This window comes from Thalassophryne amazonica, chromosome 6 (assembly GCF_902500255.1).
Source record: "Thalassophryne amazonica chromosome 6, fThaAma1.1, whole genome shotgun sequence".
Taxonomy (NCBI): domain Eukaryota; kingdom Metazoa; phylum Chordata; class Actinopteri; order Batrachoidiformes; family Batrachoididae; genus Thalassophryne; species Thalassophryne amazonica.
This window is the reverse complement of record NC_047108.1, coordinates 105,554,087-105,562,941: the sequence shown is the minus strand read 5'-3', so window position 1 is coordinate 105,562,941 and position 8,855 is coordinate 105,554,087. Positions and strand designations below refer to the sequence as shown.

Genomic DNA, 8,855 nt, shown 5'->3' with positions numbered 1-8,855 from the left:
TTCCAGCTTTCACCTCGTGAAATATTCGTACCATTAAACTCATAAACATTCATTATTTGTATAATACACACCTAGACAGTTACATATAATTTAGATGGTGTACATGTTTTACTATGTAATTAAACAGCATTCTGCATTTTAAAGTTTGTCCACGAAAGAACAATGTTTTAGTAGACGCAAATAGATAAATCAATCAATAATAATAATAATAATAATATATATATATATATATAAATCTCAAATGTATAATTAACTTTGGAGTATATGAATGTTTGAATGCAAACGCATTTGTGATCAATACAGTTCATTTATTTAAAAAATCAGAGTAGTATATGAATGTTTGAATGCAAACGCATTTGTGATCAATACAGTTCATTTATTTAAAAAATCAGAGTACAAACTAAAATTTCAACAATACTTGCATGTTAGATAACATACAGTAATGTTTGTGGAGAAATCAAAGATTGAGTGTATATTGCAGAAATGTCATTTAATTAGGACAATAACTTTAGTTTGTAGAACCACAGCCCCCCCCCCCCCCCCCCATAATAGATCCAGATACATTTGATAGACTCACATAACTTGATCGAAGATGCAGTATTTCACCATGAACATTATTTTAATTCCCGAAAATAAGAACCAAGCCATGTTTATTCAGTAAACCTTTAATCATCAGTGCATGAACAGAATGCCATGAACAGATTATTTTTCACCCAGTTTATATCATTCCCATTTAGTTCCCTTACAAAAATAATGAAACAATTTACAGAGGATTTTTTTTCTCATTTTCTGAATGAAGGCAAATATTTATACAGGTGCTGTACAGTTTATAAACATTTACAACTACTGTGATGTCAAAAGCTAAAAGTTTTTTTCTTAAACTGGAGCAATACAAGGCCACAGTATCTAGAAGTTTACTCGAGAGCAACTGGCCTTGCTGGTCTTCAAGAGTCTTGAAGACCAACACGTCCAGTTGCTGTAAACTTGTAGATATCTCCTCCCTGGATGCGAGTCTTCATCACCAAGGCCACAGTATCATACATGGTAATGACTCGAGCAGTACATCTTACACAGTAGCCCCTTGTACCAACATTACACTGGACAACATATTACCAAGTGGTCTCACAGACTGAGATATGTGTGTATTCTGTCTTGTACATCATGGAACAAAGCAGGTATCTCTGGAAAAGGCGGCTTTGTGACCAGCAGCCTAACAGCCACTAGATGTCTCTGCACTCCACAGCACCAAAACATTCAACTCCTGTCTTCAGAGCAACTGATACTAATGGACTAAGCATGTTTGTGACAAGCCAATCATGTTCGTTTTGATCATTTTGTATTTTACTTTCAAAATAAATACCCAAATAGGCAGACATTTTACACTAGACCTTAAAGTTCGAACACCAAATGTAGCAAACTGTAATTTGGTAAGAATTTATAAGAAGACATACCTGTGCCTACGGATGAGCAACCTGCTTGAAGTGTCTATATCCAGATCTATATAAAGCTACATTTGTGGACAAATAAGCCACACCTTCCTGGTTTTATTAAAGATATGCATAAAGCTTGTATCACTAAAATGCAGTGAGTGAATATATTGGGTGTCCCAAAAAAATATGCAACATTTTATCAGCAAAGAAAATGGTCAAAGCATATGTCTAAGAAATAAATTTATGGCTGGATAGAAAGCTGAAAGGTTGAAGTTTTTCATACCAATGTCAATACTGGCCCTGCATTTTGTCAGTCTCTTAGACAACATGTTTAATGTAGGCCCCGCACTGGCCAATTACGGCCTGCAAATGCTTTGGGGAAAGTGTCCTGAGGAATGTTTTGGATTTCTTGGCAGATGTTTTCCTTCAATGCATCGATGCTTGGCATCAACATAAACTTCAGGGTCTCTGCAAGTAAAAAGAAACATAAGTGATTAAGTTTGTAGCATTTAAGGGTCAACCCGAGTGTTTTAAATGTATATTTTTTTGGGACACCCTATATATATATATATATATATATATATATATATATATATATATATATATATATATGCAGTACTGTTTATATAAAAGAATAAGTCCAGCCCTCCAGCTTGTTAAGAGAAGACTAGAATCAATTAATGTGATCATCTTGTAGCTCAGCAAATCAAATCTGGCAAATTTTAATGCATTTTATCAACAGAAAAAGGAACTTTGTTATGCCTGCGTAATATCCCATAGACATGTCTGCCACCTGCTGGATGGTTAGTGTATGCCGATTCATGAAATAGAAGCAGGTGTGGTTGTGAGTTTCTTTAAAAAAAACAAAAAAAAAAACTAAATCTATGAAGTAAGCCATTACTTTGACATTGTTTCACAGCGTTACATTTTAAAACAAACAGCACCACCTTAACTTCAAACAACCCCATGGAATAGAATTTGTATGAATTTAGCCACAAAAGAAAAAGAGAGTGAAGGGCATCATTGAGTGAGGTATGCAGTGTATTGGGGGTAAGAGCGGGAGCAAGAGAGAGACTGACTCTACACAAAAATGTACTAAATCAGACAAACTGTTTGCCAGCAGGTAAAACTGAAATAACACTAACGCAACCCCCTCGGAAGGATTTTGTATGAATTCAGCCCCAAAAGAAAAACAGAGCAAAGGAGATGTTCACATGTGTGACAACAGCTTCTGCACAGAAATTTACAAAGTGACAGAAACAATACATTATATTCTGATTGTTCAACAATGGTTATGTTCTTAAGCTACAATAAGACAGTCCACTCAATCTGACAAAAAGAACCTTTTTTTTCTTTCTTGGAAGCAGACGCTTCTTTCTTGTCTTGCTTAACATCTGTGTGGATTTGAAGTTATGTGTAGCCTGAAATGAGCTTGTCTGTCAGTTTCCTTCACTTGTAAAGCACATGTCTGGTGGCCACCAAGGCTACTGCTGCTTGTTAACAAAAACTATCAAAAATACCCTATCTCAGAATGATCGTGGATTGATATTCATAGTGTAACTTTTTTTTTTTTTTTTTTGAATGGGGGTAGACATCCTGCCTGGAAGAGCTTTACTTCCCAGTGTGGAAAACCAACTGGATTCCTTCACGCCTCATTTATACCACAATTGTGTGACAGGAATTATGCCGGCTGTAAATAAATCCAAAAATATACACACAACTTCTTCCCCTGTACATTTAGGTTTGTGGAATAAATAGAAATACTGTAATGATCAAGAGGAATTTAGAAAGAGAGGAAAAAAATACTTATGTGCCCTCACTTTAGTGTGGTTAAAAATGCAAATATTTCTTCATTCACTGAAGGTAAATATCTCATTTCTTTACAATCAAGCTCTGATTATGTACCAATATATGTGCAATCACTTTGTTAAATAGCATATGCTTCAGATTAAGTATAATCAGTGCTACAGAGAGATATCTAAAGTACACAGACCTGACAGTCAGCTTGTATATGGACACAGAAAGCCAGATGGGCTCAAATATAAAGCTGCCAAACAGTAGACAGCATTTCATGGATGGATCAGTTTGCACATAGACATCTTAGAAAGAGAATGTCTCGGCTATGCCACCAAGCAACACGCCTGTAATGCTGTGAAGTTTTAGATACAATAACGTGCACGTAAGAAACAGCAGTCGCGTGTCACCCGGTCAACGCAACAACGTGTGTGATGATCTCCATGTTATTCTTCACGTCGATGCTTATCTACTCATTTTATTTCTATCACGTCAAAAAAAAGTGAAAGGAATCTGCATGGATATGTGCACAAACAATTTCTATTTTACACATTTCAATAAGTTACATTATGCTTCATTATTAACACATGTAAAATAAACTTATAACCACAAGTGTCTGGTCTGCTTAGTGATGCATATAAAGTTTCAGGGTAATCTGTCCTTCCGTCGACAAGCTGATGTAATCAGTGTCGCAAAGTCCTTCATGACATTTAAAACTCAAGTACAACTCAAAAAAAAAAACATAGTGAATAATTTCAGAAGACACACCAGCCTCACCTCTTAATAAAATTCATCTCTCAGTGATGGGAGCAGTAAATCAATCTCGCCAGGATGGGAAGACAAACAATTTCACAAAAATGTCATCAACCTTCAAAGTGACTACAAAGGAGGATCCTTCATCGACAGGGACAGATGGGAAGATCAGTTCCTCTCATCTCCCACAGTCTCACAGCAAGTGCAACATGGAGCAACTTCTGTAAAACCGGAGTCTGATTGGCACCAAGTAGACATGTCACATTCATAAACCACAAAGGACACACACACACACTCTTGCATATAAACACACACGGCAGATCAGACATCAACAGCCTAATGCAAACTGGATGAAAACAAATCACACAGTAATGAGAAGCTGTTCTGCTGATTACACAGTGAATCACTTTGTCTGCAATTGCTTTAAAAAAAAAATTACTGTTCGTCTTTTACAGGCTCAGCTTTTTCTTCATGTGTGTCCTGGCAGGACATCACATAGTGTCACGTGTTATGTTCACCTGGGACTGGATCTTGGCAGAACTGGGAATTTTCCATGGTCCGGGGGTGATAGGTGCCTTCTTGCTGGTGGTGGTCCCGTTGCAGTTTGGGTCCTGGATGCTACTGCTTGAGCCTTTGGGGTCTTTTTTAGTAAATTCTTCTGTTGGCTTCTCCCATTCCTTCATTATTCCAGTCCTCTGACTCAGGGTACCACTATCAGGATCGGACTCTATTTTCTCCCTGTGCGTGTGGGATTTTTGTGCTGCTGCCTCATACTCTGCCCTTTTACGGCGGTCACTGGACCCACGACTTTTATCAGCGAACTCCACAGTACCCCTGCTGGGTTGTTGGCCTCCTGGTCGTCTGGGACTCTGAGGCTCATCCAGCTGCTTCACACCATGGTCATGCTCACTCTTGGAGCTCTTCCTGAGGCTGGCGGAGTGGTGGTCCCTCTGCCCTTGGGCAATTTTCTCCCAGTTCATATCCTCTAGGGATCCACTATGGCGACTTTTGTGTTTTCTGGGGCTCTGGGAGCGGTCTACATCATCTGTCCAGACTTCAGTGGCTTTCTTGAAACTTCCAGGCTTAGTGTCACTCCTGCTTTGAAGGATTTTTTTGTCCTGGCTATTGGGGCCTGTTGTAGGCTTATGGTTGTGATGAGGGTGATGCTGTCCTTTTGATCTGTTAGCGTACTTAGAGTGCTCCTGCCCTGCACCGGGGGACTCGGATGCCCTGGTGTCCCATCCAGGAAACTCATCAGGGATGGTCGATTTAGGCGAAGATTGGGACAGTTCCGAGGTAGAGAGGGAGGCAGACGACGGAGATGCTACATATGGCTGCCCATCGGATGCAGAAAGTCTGGGAAAGCTTGAGGTTGGAATGGTTGTTTTGTCCTTTGAACCTGAAAATTAAGCGATGAAGAATAAAAGATTAACCTCAAACTCCAAAAAGTAAACACCCACTCATAACGTTTTCCTACACTGTGGAGGGTAAAAACATTATTTCTATGTATCTCACTTTCCCTAATAAACCTCTTTAATATTTGTCTTGTTTCACATATGCATTAGCCGAGGACATAGCCATCATTGAAAAACGAGTTAGCTCTCACTCAGCACTGACGGTTCAATTTACCGCTGAGCTGATAAGAACTGCACGGTTGTGACTAAGAGCAGCAGGAGAAAACCAGAGACAGAAAGGGAAGAGCAATGGCCTCAGCAGTGCTGAAATAAGCTTTTGGATTTTTAGGAGCAACAACTCATACAAATGTGTTTCAATCCCATCTTTAGATTGGAAGGCTGATGCCAGTGAATGCACACAGATCCTTGTCACTCTCTGATTCATAACCATTTTCCTTGTCTCAATCTTCATTAGCACTCAGGATGAAGTGTGGGTTCAGTGGCATCCCAGGTTTGGTAATACCCCATAAAAAAAAAAAAAATAAAAAAAAACTGTGTGGGACACTGAGAACCTCCCAGTGCTCCTTCAGGTCTGTTTGTTCTTCTAGGACTCACTGCTTTGGTTCAGCCCTCCAGGAAGAATAATTCTACTTTTAAGATGATAGGAACTGATCCATACAGCTGATCCTTTTAAGGCTGTGACAGAAGCAAACTTAATTCTGGGAGATTAATACACTCTGAAGAGAGACGTCAAAGGTAATAGAAGGAGTACAAGGGTGACCAAAGTTTTTAGAGACAGACCAAGAAAAGCAGTGAGACCTTTAGTGATGCTCTGGTTTCATGTAGAAGCACAGGTTGGAAGAAGAGTTCAGACCTATAGGAGGAAGAGATAAATGGGTAGAAACAGAGAGCCATGCCGGTGCACAAAACAGAAAGCAATGTACATAAAGAGCAGTAAAGGAGCAAGACAGCAGAAAAAAGTCAAGATAGAAGCTTGCAATACATGCATGACCATCACAAATATCAGCACCCTGCTAACAAGCATATCTGTAGAAGTACTGTGAGGTTTATATGCAGTATTGTAGTGATAAAAGTGTTTGTAGACACATGCTTTGTCAGCAGTCACTCACTGTGGTCAGGAACCAACCCTGGCCAGGTCGGAGCAGAAGATGAACGTTACTGCCTCCTGCCTGGATCAACTCGATTGCTCGAGTGTGTGTGATCCCCTGTGTGGCTTCACCGTTGATTTCCACTATCTGATCTCCAACCTGTGTAGACAGTGAAGAGACAATATGCCAACATGTACCAGTCAGCTGTACTTGGAATACTATACAGCACAAGTCAAGGACTCACGTGTATCCGGCCATCTCTGAGGGCAGGTCCGTCCTCAGCCAGCCGCAGGATGAACAGGCCCATGTTATATTCTTTGCCTCCCCTCAGACTGAAGCCAAAGCCCCGCGGGCTACGCTCCAGCTCCACCACAAAACAGCCCTGTTCACAGACACGAGTATGAGCTAGTAGGTTGGAGTACTTCATCATGTTCGCATAGATTACAATTTAGACTTAAACCTTGGCTGTGGACTCACTTGTTTTGGACCTGAGCTGATGAGTGTTTCCATTTCTTGTTCTGAGTGAGACACGGACTCTGGCCAGGCTGTCTCATCCTTCTTTACCTGAGAGTCACTATTTCTATCCCAGAAAAGACCAAAAATACATGAGAATGTGACCAACAGATTGCACATGAACAGCATTTCCTCTATATCTGTTTTGTGAATTGTTGTGTAATTTGTGTCTGTAGCATGGCCCAAGCAGAGGGTCACCCTTTGAGTCTGGTCTGCTTGAGGTTTCTTCCTCAGAGGGAGTTTTTCTTTACCACTGCTGCTCTGGGAGTTAGTAAGGTTAGACCTTACTTGTATGAAGCACCTTGAAGCAACTCTGTTGTGATTTGCCGCTATAAAAATGAAAATAAATTGAAAATTGAAATTGGTCACCACAGCACATCTGATATGGCTCCACTTGTTGATTTGGAATAGGTTTCACACCAGATGCAACTCCAAATGTACATGCACAATGGGGCACGGGTGGTTTTGAATGGAGAGCCTTCACTTTTGAAAGCAAATGCCATCCAGTAGATGCCGGTGTTCTATGCATTTTGCGTCAAAATGTCATATGGTTGCCATTTGGTGTGCTGTATCAGTCAGACTTAAACAGAGTTTTCAGTTCTGCAGATGCCTTATTTTATTGTATTTATTTTTTACAAATGAAGAAAAATTACATATTTACACACGTTAACTAGCGTGTTGTTTTTTTTGTTACAACCAACCAGTGATTAGGAGGCTCAATTTCCCATAATGCCTCTGGGCATCTGTGAGTTTTAATGCTCAATCAGAATTAGTGCATTACTTTAAAACGAAAAGGTATTTGTGATATTTTAATTTTGTAAAAATGACAGTTAACAGTATTTCTGTGAAGGCTCTCAGTTGTCCAGGTGGTTTCCATAGTAGAGAAGCTTGATTTTTCGACTGGACTGGGTTGCTTGATGCGAGGACGTTTCGCTTCAAATCGCAGAAGCTTCCTCAGCTAAAATTCTTGCTCTGGTAGTCTGATGTCTGTCTGACCCTTGTAGAGAAGAACCAACAGAAGCCCCAAAAGCTGGAGTTTTAAACCTAACCAAACCCCTCCTACCGAGAGGCAGACTGCTATTGGTTAGTGACTAAACAATTGCTTTAATTAGCACTTATTGTGCTCTTGTTAGCACCCTCCTAATGACAGGGTAGCTGCCCCTCCTAACGATGGGACTGACACCTTTCCTGATGATGTGAATGACTCATTACCATGAACAAAAGACTGAAACTGCTTTGATCTGAGTACCCCATTGTAAACAGGGGATAAAGCTTGTCTCAGACCCCCTCCCCGGTTAAGGCTGGGTTTCAACTGTTTCACATAGAATGCCTCTTTCACGCCTCTCTCAAACCATTTCTTCTCTCTGGCTAAGATTTTAACTTCCTTGTCCTCAAACATGTGGTTAGTGTCTTTAAGGTGGAGATGAACTGCAGACTGAGGTCCATCGGCACCCTCTCTGCGGTGCTGGTATAGCCTTTTGTGTAACGGTTGCTTAGTCTCACCTATGTAGTGTTCGTTACAGTTTTCCTGACATCTGATAGAATACACTACATTGCTCTGTTTTTTAGCTGAGGAAGCTTCTGCGATTTGAAGCGAAACGTCCTCGCATCAAGCAACCCAGTCGAGTCGAAGATTCAAGCTTCTCTACGACAGTTAACAGTAATATAAATAAACCTTCTGGAATTAGTTTGGTTTTTAAATCAAACCATAAGTCAAGCCTGCTTTGCTTTTCATGACTCCTGCCTCACGTCAGGGGCTCTGTATGCTGTCAATGAAAATGTCTCTTTCTTACAGCAGTGTGCAGGGCGCACAAAGACAGGAACGCTCACCTGTGATTCTACTCAAAAGCACTCTTGTTGCT

At 40.3% G+C, this 8,855-nt stretch overlaps 1 pseudogene; it reads right to left on the bottom strand.

Annotated features, from left to right (window-relative positions):
* Nucleotides 1-2,538: 2,538 nt before the first annotated feature.
* Nucleotides 2,539-8,855, bottom strand: part of LOC117512852 — a 421,938-nt pseudogene continuing 415,621 nt past the window's right edge.